Here is a 12508-nt window from a genome sequence, read left to right on the forward strand (position 1 = left end):
CTGAGAAAGGAAAATGTAGAGTTTGATCTGGTAAGTCATTGGTCATTTGATTCAGTAAACAGTGATTGAGGTGACCTTGCTCTGCCTGGATTTATACTAGGAAGAAGCATTAGGGCTGGAAATGTGGCTTAACAGGGTAAGAAACTTTTTTTTTTTTCTTTTTGAGACAGAGTCTCACTCTTTCCCAGGCTAGGGTGCCTTGGTGTCAGTCTAGCTCTCAGCAACCTCAAACTCCTGGGCTCAAGCGATCCTCCTGCCTCGGCCTCCCAGAATGCTAGGATTACAGGTATGAGCCACTGTGCCCGGCCTAGCTTTCTGCTTTAAAGCAATTAGGAGGGTAGGTTCTGATAAATGGAAGGCTAAAACTGCCTTAAATATAGGAAGTAATATAAATAGCTGCCAAGGACCTTGATAGATGTGTAATGTTCTTCAGAGAGTAGGAACCAGAAAGGGCTAGATTTCGTTTAACCTAGAAATAACTGTTGGAGGTTTCAAGGGCAGTTTTGGGGTGAGTTAGGAGGTAGGGGTGATCAAAGAAGAGGGAGATAACTCAAGGTTATGTTATTTAAGTTGACCTTTCTCTCTGACCCTCAGTATTTTACAAATGTTTTACTTAGGTGTAGCAGGTGAAAGTGGGTGGAAGTGGAACAGAATTGGTGAAATGGTTGAGTTAGAAGAGGGGATCCTTAGAGGCTGAGAGATTTTAAGTATCCCAGAAATTAGCCTGGTCCAAGGGAAGATGTTGGCTTCCTGTGTGTTGTATAATTGGAGCAAACTGGGGGATGGTTTAAGCCAAGGACATTCCCAGCTACTGTTAAATTAGGATAATGAAAATAAGCCTCAATGCAGAGTCTACTATGTGAACCATAAGGGGCTTATGTATAAATAGATACCTACATTTATAACTGAGTAACATACATTTTGATGTAAGGAAATTAAGTACTATTATAAACAAAAGCAACAGTCTGCTCAGTACAAATATGTTTTAAAGTTTTTTGCAAAATAAAATGGTTCTTATAATTTGGTATCATGATTCAGGGAGTGAGGAGAATGTGGTCATGCCTGCGTTCTTTCTTTAGGAAGGTCTTTGAGTTTCTCTAGCCATCTTTGAAACTTGCATACATTGTGTGTTACAGATTGTGGGGAAAGGAACTGCTCCTTAGCCATTTCTTCTTGGGTTGGGATGTAGGCTCAGATTTTGTCCTTGCTATTCATATTCAGACTTAGGATATTGCTATCAGGGAGAAGCAGAAGCTCCAAGGACCCGGCCAGTGTTAACATTTCAGTCTCCAACTCTCCCTGGAACCTGAGGGGTGGCACACATATTGGGCTCTCACTTCACTGTTCTGGCATTCCTGTTCTAAGTACTACAACCAGCATAGTTCCCTGGCTTCCTGAGTTGCCTGTGAATTAATCCAGTCAGTACTGGAGTGTTTTAGTTCCCTGTGCCCATTATAACCTGTTAGTACCATGAACCATTTGACTAGCCCAGTGCACTGTTCCCAAACTCTGCTTTCTCTTTTTTCTCCCATTTGTCATGTTCACAGGCTGAAAGACAGAGTTGAGATTCTCTTCTGGGAAGCTGGCAACAAAAGGAGGATATGATATCTTGTGTTCCAGGGAAAAATAAATTGTGATGCTACTGAACCCATGGGCAATTAACAAGGCAGTTACTAGCTACTGAATGTACCTTCTGAAATCAGGACTGTAAAAGCTTTGGGTAAGTCTGTGTAATGGTTTCCATGTTTGTGGTTTTTATCTTTCTTCATGTATCTGAACACAAAGCTTTTTAAATTGATCATAATCGTTCCTGTTTATGTGGTGTTGTTGAAATGTTCTAATGCTTGCCTCATAACCTTTTCATTATAAAATAAACATTTATTTCTGTTGAAGAGATCTAAGTTTCCTGTTGATAGAAAATAAATTGGTATATTTCTATCAAAGAACAAAACCCAGCATTTCTGTTTGGCATTTGGTCATATGATTCTTTTGAATCTTTATGTCGAAAATTAGGCACTATTTTGTGTAGAGTCCAGAATATTAAATGGAATGTGTTCTAGAGTTCAGTCCTTACATTTTCTGCTGCATGTAGTAACTGACTTTTATTTAACTCTAACAGGTCATGTAGCAACTTATATGACACCATTAGGTGGTATCCTCCTTTTGGAGCAGTGAGGGTTCGGGGAGGTGGGAGCATTTATCTCTGTGGATAACTCTGACAGCTGATTCTGGCCATATCCTGTCCCAATCTCTAGGCTCATGATCTCCATCTGCCCAGTGTCCATCTGAAATTCCTGGCTGTTGCCTTCAGCCTTAATTTGTCCAGAACTAAATTCATTCTGAATTCCATATTCAGTTTCCTTTCAGAATATGTCTATTACTGTCTATTTAATTGTCCAGGCTTGAACCTTCATAGACAATTTGACCCCTGTTCACCCAAAGCCTTTTTTCTATTGCTTCTTCTTTCTTAATGCTTTTGATTTTTTCCATCTTATCTTTATACTTGCATTATTTCAATAGTCTACTAGTTGGTTTCTAAAATAATAGCTTCTATTTATTGTGCATGTGATATAATAAAGAATATATCTGGTCTTTGTCCCTGGTTCCTGACAATAAGCTTCAAAAACCTGTGGAATTTCCTGAGTGATGGAAGTATATCTTTTGTTATTTATAACAAGAGTCCCTTTGACCACACCTGAGTTTATGCTCATGAGGTGACTTTGGTGTGCCCTTAGACAGTTTCAAGGGAGAAGCTGTCTACATCAGACAGACCAAGATTGGGGTTGGGATTTTAGCTCTACCCCCAGTCTCTGGGGAAGGGAGAGGAACTTGAGAGCAAGCTCAATCACAGGGTCAGTGATTTAATCATGCTTAGGTAATGAAACCCCGAAGAAAAGCCCTGGAACAGTTGTGAACACATTGATATGCTGCAAGGGTGACACCTGGATTTCTTTCTTTCTTTTTTTTTTTTTTTTTTCTTTTGGTGCCACTAACAGCTGAAAGACACCTGGATTTCTTAACAAGAGAGCATGGAAGCTTTGCTTCCCTCTACTGTCTTCCTCAGACTTTGCCCTGTGCGTCTTTTCCATTTGGTTTTACCTGAGTTACACCCTTTATGACGAAACTGTGATTAAGTTCAGTGCTTCCAGTGATTTCTGTGAGTTGTAGAGAATTATTGCACCTGAAGGGAGGTTTTGGGAACCCCTGAATTTGCAGTCAAGTTAGACATTAGTGCAGATAGCCTGAGGATTTCTGAAGTAAGAGCAGTCTTGTTGGGGACCTTGCTTTATAACTTGTGGAATCTGGTACTAACTCCAGATAGTGTCAGAACTAAACTGAATTGTAGGACACCAAATTTGTGTCAGAGTGCTTACACTTTGTTAGGCATTTGGTGTGTGTGCCACATGTGTTATTTCTTGTTATACTCACCAAGTGGGTTAAGACCTGGTTTTCTCATTCTTGTTTTACCCATAGAGGAAAGTAAAGTTATATATAACTGCCCAGGGTCACAGAGCAAGGAAATGATGAACTTAATGTTTTCTGATTTTAAAGCCCTTTACTTAACCCTTTATATTGAGCCAACTGCCTTTCTTTCTGTAGATGTTACTACCCTCCTCTAATCTGGCACTTGTGGACTAAGGACTGCTTTTTCTAAGTTAAACTTTTATCACATCATTTTTGAGCTCAGAAACTTTTAGTTACTCTCTATCACTGCAGAATAAAACCCATACTCCACCCCCCTAAGGTTTTTTTTTTTAACTTCAGAATATTACAGGGGTACAAATGTTTTAATTACATGTTTTGCTTTTATGCAGTATGAGTTGAAGTTGTAAGTGTGCCCATCACCAAGGTAGCATGGCATTGTACCTGTTAGGTGTAAATTTACTCGTCCTCTTCTCTCTCCCCCCTCCCACCTATTTGGTTTCTGTTGAGTTTTACTACCATATGTACACATGGGTGTTGATTGATTAGTTCCAATTTAATAGTGAGTACATGTGGTGTTTGTGTTTTCATTCTTCTGATACTTCCCTTAGAAGAATGATCTCTAGTTCCATCCAGTTGTTACAAAAGGTATTAGTTCACCATTTTATGGCTGTATAGTATTCCATAGTAGACATATACCACATTTTATTAATCTACTCATGTATTGATGGGTACTTAAGTTGATTACATGTCTTTGTGACTATGAATTGTGCTGCACTAAACATTCAAGTACACGTGTGTCTTTTTGATAAAAATGACTTTTTTCCTTTGGGGAGATACCCAATAGTGAGATTGCTGGATCAAATGATAGGTCTACTTTTAGTTTTTTGAGGAATCTCCTATTTTCCATAGAGGTTGTAATGGTTTGCAGTCCCACCAGCAGTGTATAAGTGTTCCTATCTTTCTACATCTATGCCAACATGTTGTTTTGGGACTTTTTGATAAAAGCCATTCTCACTGTGGTTAGATGATATCTCATTGTGGTTTTGATTTGCATTTCCCTGATGATTAGAGACTTTGAGTATTTTTTCATATGTTTATTGGCCATTAGTCTATCTTCTTTTGAAAAGGTTCTGTTCATGTCTTTTGCCCACTTTTTTATGGGGTTGTTTGATATTTTTCTTGCAGATTTGTTTGAGTTCTTTGTAGATTCTGGTTATTAGCCCTTTATTGAATGTATAGCATGGAAATATTTTCTCCCATTTTCTAGGTTGTCTATTCACTCTATTGATTGTTTCCTTGGCTGTACAGAGCTTTTTAGTTTAATCAAGTCCCATTTGTTAATTTTTGTTGTTGCTGTGATTGCCTTTGGGGTCATCTTCACAAATTCTTTGTCTAGGCCACTATCTAGAAGAGCTTTTTCAACGTTTTCATCTAGAATTCTTATAGTTTCATGTCTTAGGTTTAAATGAGTTGATTTTTATGAGTGGTGAGTGACAGATCCTTTTTTAGTCTTCTATGTGTGGCTGTCCAATTTTCCCAGCACCTTTGATTGAATAGGGATTCTTTTCCCCAGTGTGTGTTTTTGTCTTTGTCAAAGATCATATGGCAATATGAGGATGATTTTATATCCGGGTTCTCTGTTCTGATCCATAGATCTATGTCTCTGTTTTTGTGGCTGTTTTGGTTACTATAGCCTTGTAGCATAGCTTGAAGTCTGATAAAGTGATGCCTCCCGATTCATTTTTATTGCTTAAGGTCGTTTTGGCTATTTGAGGTCTTTTCTGGTTCTATATGAAGCACAGAACCATTTTTCCTAGATCTGTGAAAAATGACGTTGGTATTTTAATGGGGATTGCATTGAATCTGTAGATCACTTTGGGTAACATAGACATTTTAACAATGTTGATTCTGCCAATCCATGAGCATGATATGTTTTTCCATCTGTTTATGTCCTCTGCAATTTCCTTCCTCAGTGTTTTGTAGTTCTGCCTGTAGAGGTCTTTTACCTCCTTAGTTAAATATATTCCTAAGTATTTTATTTTCTTTGTTGTTATTGTGAAAGTTATTGAGTCAAACCCAAACTCCTTAGGCAGCCATTCAAGGCTCACCAGAGTCTAACAGGCTTAAATTAATATTGCTGTCTCAGTCTTTATATAGAACAAAGAATATAAACTCCTTTGTGTTTCTTGGGTGGGCCACTCAATCTGTATCTATAGTGAATTGCATTGAAGAGGGAACTGTGTCTTTTTGTTATATGTAAAGTATAATTGAAAAGTCAGAATTTATGAAAAGAATGTCAGTATAAAAATACCAAATGCTGACTGAGTAGTACAGGTAATTAAATGCTTCTGGTTCAAAAGAGGAAAACAGCTTATTGGAGCAGTTGTATTTTGAACTTGGTCTTGAAGAGGTGGTAGGATTTTGAGAATTGTGATTGGGGAGAGGACCCGTCTACTCCGAAATACCATAAGTGAAAAGGAATGAAGGGGATTGTTGAGCATCAATTGAAGGTGGTGTTGATGACAACAAATCCTTCAGTTTATCTGGAGCAGATCTTTTCTGAAGGCAGAGTCTACTCCCTGTCCCCAAACAAGTCTTGAAAGTTTCCACATACTGTTTTAACTAATTGAACTTGTGCTGAATCTTTGTTCTTTGAAGCTAGAGTTGTTTGGAATGAACCAAAAGCTATTTTAGGGCCAACCTAGGTGGTAAGGTTGGGTGACCATGTTGGTTAATACCCATTTTACTTAAAAATAAAAAAATACTTATTTTTACTTAAAAATATAGAAGAGAGAAAAACTCCATTTTTAATGATTATGCATGTCAGATACATGCATGTAGGTAGTTTAAGAGAGACTACAAAATTTGAGCACAGTTTCACTCATTTGATATTAGTAAAACAGACAAAACTTTTCTTGCATTTTTGAGAGACAAATAGATGAACTCTGTGAGAGTTTCTTGTATAAATCATGAGATTCCCAAGTTAGGTAGGGGTCAAGGGGAAACGTCCCCATTGCCCTCTGACGGTTTGCTGAAAATCACTGACAAAAGGCAGATTTAGGAAGAAAGGCATACAAATTTATTTGATTGTAGTTTTATAAGACATAAGAGCCTTCAGAATGAAGACCTAAAGATAACAGGGGAAACTGTCTATTTTTATCCTTAGGTTCAACAAATTACAGACAGCTAGGTAGATTGGATAAAGAGGCATAGGCTCATGGTAATAGACTGAGTGGGGAAGCCCAGCAAGGCCTGGCTGTTTAGATTTTTGGCCTCTGTGTGTACCATTTCTTCCTTCTGGGAATGGGGAAGGACCCTCTCTGGAATGGGGACCTTTTAACCTATATTCAAAAAAGATAGTGATAGGCCCCCCTGCCTGGGGGCCCTGAGGCAAAATCCACTGCTGATTGGATACATGTGAAGCTTATGGCTGATCCTACTAATTCCACTGTTAATTGGATAATTTTGCATGCTCATAGTTGGTTGATTGTGTGTGACCCAGGAAATGTATAAGACCAGAGAGAAATAAGGAAGCAGTACTCAGAATTTGGTGGTATGCCCCTCCGAGCCCCTCAGTGAAATAAAAGCTTGATTCTCCGAACCTCTGTGTGCCGCTTGGTTCTTTCCCTGGTCAATCGCTGTAACACTTGCTGGGGGTCAGGTAATTTCTTCATGGCTAGTTTTTACTCAGAAAGGTGGGTAAAAATATTGCTCTTTGCTATTAGTTTATCTGGCAAGCCTCAGGGGAGAATGAAGGACCAAAGACAGGAGGGCAGGAGAATGACAGAGAAAAACTTGTGCTTCTGAGGCCTTCATTTTGGGGAATCATTTTCAGAGTCCCAACAGTTAATTTCAATAGTATGTGTTTACAGTGCCCAGGGTCAGAAGGTTTGTAACCTTGCATTGTGAATCTGGAGACTAAGATAGTATCTAATTCCTGATGGAAAAGTTTAGCCTTAATTAGGTTTTTAAGTAGATGCCCAGTTGTAGCCTGAAAGTGGCTTTCTAAAAGAGGTCCAAGTCCTAATCCTTGGATCCTGTGAAAAGTTATTTATATAGCAAAAGAGGGTCTTTGTAATTACATTGAGGATCTTGAGGTGGAGCAGTTATCCAGGATTGTCTGAGTGGACCCTAAAAGCAATCATATGTATCCCTATAAAAGGGAGCCAGAGGGAGATTATTGTACGCACACACAAGAGGAGGAAGCGTTGTGTTCATGGAGGCAGACTGGAGTGATACGATCCCAAGTTCAAGGCATTCTGACAGGAAGCTGGAAAAGGCAAGAGATAAATTGTCCCCTAGAGCTCTGGCAGGAGTGCAGCCCCTGCTCACACTTTGCTTTAGTCCAGTTATAGTAATTTGGACTATAGCTTCCAGGCTTATAAGAATAAATTTCTGTTGTTTTAAGCCACCAAGTAGTCTGTTAACAGCAGCCATAGGAAACTACTGTATACTCTGTGGAGAAGGGAAAGTTAGCTGTCTCCCCTTTATTAAACAAAGAAATTTTCATTATATTTACTCTTCTTTATTTTATTAGAAGTTTCAGGACTTTGTCAATTTTCCCACAAAGAACCAAACTCATTTAAAGTTCTGTTTTTCTGTGTTCTCTACTCATTTTTACTACCATCCATGTTTCTATTCATATTCCATTGTCTAGGTTTTTAAAATAATACCTTTATTTTAAAATCTTAATTTGATTGCTTAGTTTATGTTTTCTTTATTTAAATTATTATTCTGTATAGCATATTTAAATACAGCTTTGTATGAATCCCATTATTTTTGATATATGATGTCTTTTATGTTTTTTCTAAATATTCTGTTGCTTGATTCTAAATGTTGGTGAGCATTAGTCTCAGCTGGAGGGTTAATTAAAAATGTAGGTAGTCCAGCTACACTTTAGACCTACTATATGTCAACCTTGAATAATGAGATTCAAAAAATATGATTAAGTATAGAATTTAAGTGCAAAGCTTGAGGATAGCCACCTGGGATCACCTATTCCAAATGAATGGGGTGAACATTCCAAAGTGGAGAAGTTAAAGTTTCACTTGTATAGGCAGTGACAGAGAAATTTTATCAGGATTACAACACTTTCCATAGGAGACTGGTGCATACATTATAGTAATTTGATTGGTTACAGATTGCTACATTCCAAGGAAAATAACTTTAGTACTCTGTGAGGAGGGGTAGTGATCCGAGGGGGCCCTTATCTCTGGAGGTATTTGTTCTTAATTATTCACAGGGGAAAAAAAAGCATAAATTGCAGCTGCATGCCACATTCCTCTCAAGGTTGAGAATAATCTGAAGTTCCAACACTTTTAAATTTGAATTATTTAATTTCACATATTTGAAAGTCTCTGGGTGTAGGGCCTGAGCTTCTTTGTTTTTAATAAGCTCCCCAGGTAATCTGGATGCACATCAAATATTGAGAACTACAAGTCTGTGTATCTTTTTCTTTTTCTTTTTCTTTTCTTTTCTTTTCTTTTTTTTTTTGAAACAGAGTCTCACTCTATTTCCCTGAATAGAGTGCCATGGCATCATCATAGTTCACTGCAACCTCAAACTCCTGGGTTCAAGCGATTCTCTTATCTCAGCCTCCTGAGTAGCTGCAACTACAGGCGCATGTCACAACCATTCCTGGCTAATTTTTCTATTTTTGGTATGTCGCTCTTGCTCAGGTTAGTCTTGAGCTCAAGCAATTCTCTGGCCTCAGCCTCCCAGAATGCTAGGATTACAGTGAAACACCACACCTGGCCAAGGCTTTTGTATCTTTAATTTTTTCCATTAATTCAGTTATTTAGGAAGTTTTAAAAATTCCAAATCATTAGAGTTCTTTGTTTCAAATTAATTATTAATTCTTAGTTACATTATTTTTTGATCAGAAACTGTAATCTGTAAAATTAATTGAAATTTCCATTATGACTTAGCAATAAATTTTTGTAAATGACCTCTACTGTGGATACTTGAAAAAAAACAGGCTATGACATTTGATATATGGCTGAGGTTTTTATTCAGGTGAAATTCATATAACATAGAATTAACCATTTTAAAATGAAGAAGTCAGTGGCATTTAGTATCATACATTGACAGTGTTCTGCTGCTACCACCTCTATCTAGTTCTAAAACATCTTTCTCACTCCCAAAGGAAACTCTATACCATTAAGCAGTTAACTGCTTTCTTCTCCCCAATCGTTGGTAAACACCAATCTGCATTTAGTTTCTATGCATTTAACTATTTTGAATTTCATATAAATAGAATCATACCATCTGTGACCTTCTGTGTCTTCTTTTAGCTAGCATAATGTTTTCAAGGTTCATCCACTTGTCACATGTATCAGTGCTTTATTTTTATGGCTGAATATTCCATTGTATATTTATGTCATGACTTGTTCTTCCATTCATTCATGGATATACATTTGGGTTGTTTCCACTTTTTGGCTATTGTGAGTAGTGCTGCCATAAACATTTGTGTATAAGTATTTGTGTTGAGTATCTGTTTTCAGTTATTTTGGGGTATATACCTAGGAGGAGAATTGCTAGATCATGTGGTTAATTGTATGTTTAATTCTGAGGAATGCCATTGTGCATTTCCACCAGCAATATATGAGGGTTCAGGTTTGTATACCTGTATTGTTATTTTCCATTTTTTGAATTATGCCCATCCTGGTGGGTTCTGTAGTGGTATCTCTTTGTGGTTTTGATTTGCATTTCCCTAATGAAGGATGACATTGAGCATCTTTTCATATGCTTTTGACCATTTGTCTTTTAATCCATAAATATGGGATATCCTTCCATACCTCTATTTAGGTTTTCCTTAATTTCTTTTGTCAATATTTTATAGTTTTCAATGTATAAGTCTTTCACCTCGTTGGTTAAATTTATTCCAAGGTAGTTTATTCCTTTGGATGTTATTGTAAATGGAATTGTTTTCTTAATTTCTTTTTCGGTTTGTTTATTGCTGGTGTATAGAAACACAATTGATTTTTGTGTGTTGATCTTGAACCCTGAAACTTTGCAGAATTTGTTTATTAGTTTAGTAGTATTTATGTGGATTCCTCAGGATTTTCTATACACAGAGTCATATCATATGCAAATTGAGATAGTTTTACTCCTTTCCAATTTAGATAAATTTTATTTCTTTTACTCGCCTAATTGTTCTGGCTAGAACTTCTCTTACAATGTTGAATAACAATGAGGAAAGCATTGTATTCTTTCTGATTTTAGGGGGAAAGCTATAGTCCTTCATTCCTGAGTATGATATTAACTATGGGTTTTTCATAATGCCTCCTCTTTTTAATCAAATCTTTAAAATTTTTCTGAATGGAGTTAATTGGAAAACTTTAAAGAAGCTAATTTCATATTTTTGCTAGGTTATGGGAGGTACTCTAAATATCAGGAACAGGAGAAATTTTAACATAGTTATAGTTTTTGTATTAATACTTAGGGCTTGCATGGTTAAGAATATACAGAGAACATTTATGGAAAAGGAGTTAAAACCTTCAGACCTCATTGAATAGAGGGTTCCACTTTGTTTATTTGGTTTTACTGTCAAAACAGGTGTAGTTGACAATTATAGCCTCAGGTTTTCATCTTGGGAATTACTTTGCCTGGACTGGAACTGGATATTTCTGTTTGTTAATTATGTATATATAAGACACAGTTATGTATGTCTAAATGTAACTTTCATAATATACATGAAAGACATGAATATGAGTATATGAGGGACAATTTTGAACAAGGGGGGCAGGTTGTATGCCTCTTATTAGTAAAAGGAATTGAAATCTGTTATGATATTTTTTGATCATATCTTTGGGGTAAAGAAAGCAGGAAGATAGAGGAGAACTTGGTGGACTTAGAAGTTACGCACTTCTGATTTGGGTCACCTGCATCTGGAACATCCTCTTTGACTTTGTCATTAATATATTTCTCATTTCTTTACTTCCTTTATAATTCTTTATAATTATACTCTTTATGAAACTACACAAAGACTTTTGTGTTGATTTCTTCTTCAGTGACATAAAAATTTACCTATTTTGTGAATGGGTAGATGAAAATAGATGTGTTTAAAGGGATTGCAGTTTTTGAGAACTTTCTATAGAAGAGTCTACCAAACTTATTCTATCTTATGGAGGAATTTTCTGTTGGATTGACAATTTTCTTTAGCTGTTCTAACTGTTTAAAGGGAATGAAGATGAGTGGGCAGCAGGTTGTGGTTGCTAGTGTTCATTGTCTTCACCATGGGTGGGGAAACTTTTCATGTTGGAAGATCGCATTAATTTAGCTATAATCAAATGAGGCCACATTTAAGAAACTTCAGTTAGAAATACTTAAAAATGTATATTATTTTGTAAAAATCTAACTACTGTGTACTTAATAATTTCAAAAAATGAAAACTATTTGTTAATTTTAAAGTTAATTAACCTTTTAATGACTTCATTGTGTCTGCTTTTTGTTGGAGAGCATTTGAATATTTGGTTGCAGCATGGAGGTCAGCAGTTTCAGTTGATCCTCTAGATGGGTGTCAGTCATTTGTGACCTTAAGGACATCTTGATTTGGGTTAGGTAAGAAAATGTAGATTCATAGCAATAAGTGGTTGAAAAGCAAGAAAGCATTTTTTGGGCTTGTTGCCTAAGGCGTGGATATTCCACTGCTTTTTTCCATATTTCAATTGGATTTTTCTTAGCACCAATGACTTTAAAATATCATCCACTGAGAGCTCAATCATTTCCAGCTGTAGTTCTTTAGGTGCCTTGGTGCTATCAACTAGGTGAGGCTGAAGTACTAATTTGAGTGTGATGTCATGATTCTCAAAGTCAAACTTGTTGCAAAGTGTCACTTAAAATATGAATAGTAGGTTTAGCACAGAGATTTTGCTGATGCAAGATACAATGAAAAGAAATGAGAGCATCTGGATCTGTTAATACTTTTTTAAATCTGTTCAATAAATCCTTGATTGTCCCGGCCCGCGGGACCTTCTGTTACTCGCGGGGGTCAAGGGGAACCTTGCCTGAAAGAGATGAGCCAGAGAAAGGAAGGAGACCAAGCAAATGGTTGTCAAGGTCTGCTTTACTTAGATTCTTA

The 12508-nt window shown here is 36.8% G+C and overlaps 1 protein-coding gene across 8 annotated transcripts in view; it reads left to right on the forward strand.

Annotated features, from left to right (window-relative positions):
* The window catches only part of LCLAT1 (lysocardiolipin acyltransferase 1), a 194295-nt gene that overhangs the window by 12895 nt on the left and 168892 nt on the right, over window positions 1–12508 (forward strand). For 5 of the 8 annotated variants that reach the window (XM_076000648.1, XM_076000645.1, XM_012788354.3 and 2 more), the window contains exon 2: window positions 1548–1720. The exons of 2 other annotated variants lie outside the window; for them this stretch is intronic. The gene's annotated coding sequence lies outside the window, so the exon portion shown is untranslated. Of the gene's footprint in view, window positions 1–170; window positions 287–1547; window positions 1721–12508 lie in introns of all 8 variants that reach the window. One more of the 8 variants, XM_076000647.1, reaches the window with a different exon arrangement.

This window comes from Microcebus murinus, chromosome 3 (genome assembly GCF_040939455.1).
Source record: "Microcebus murinus isolate Inina chromosome 3, M.murinus_Inina_mat1.0, whole genome shotgun sequence".
Taxonomy (NCBI): Eukaryota; Metazoa; Chordata; class Mammalia; order Primates; family Cheirogaleidae; genus Microcebus; species Microcebus murinus.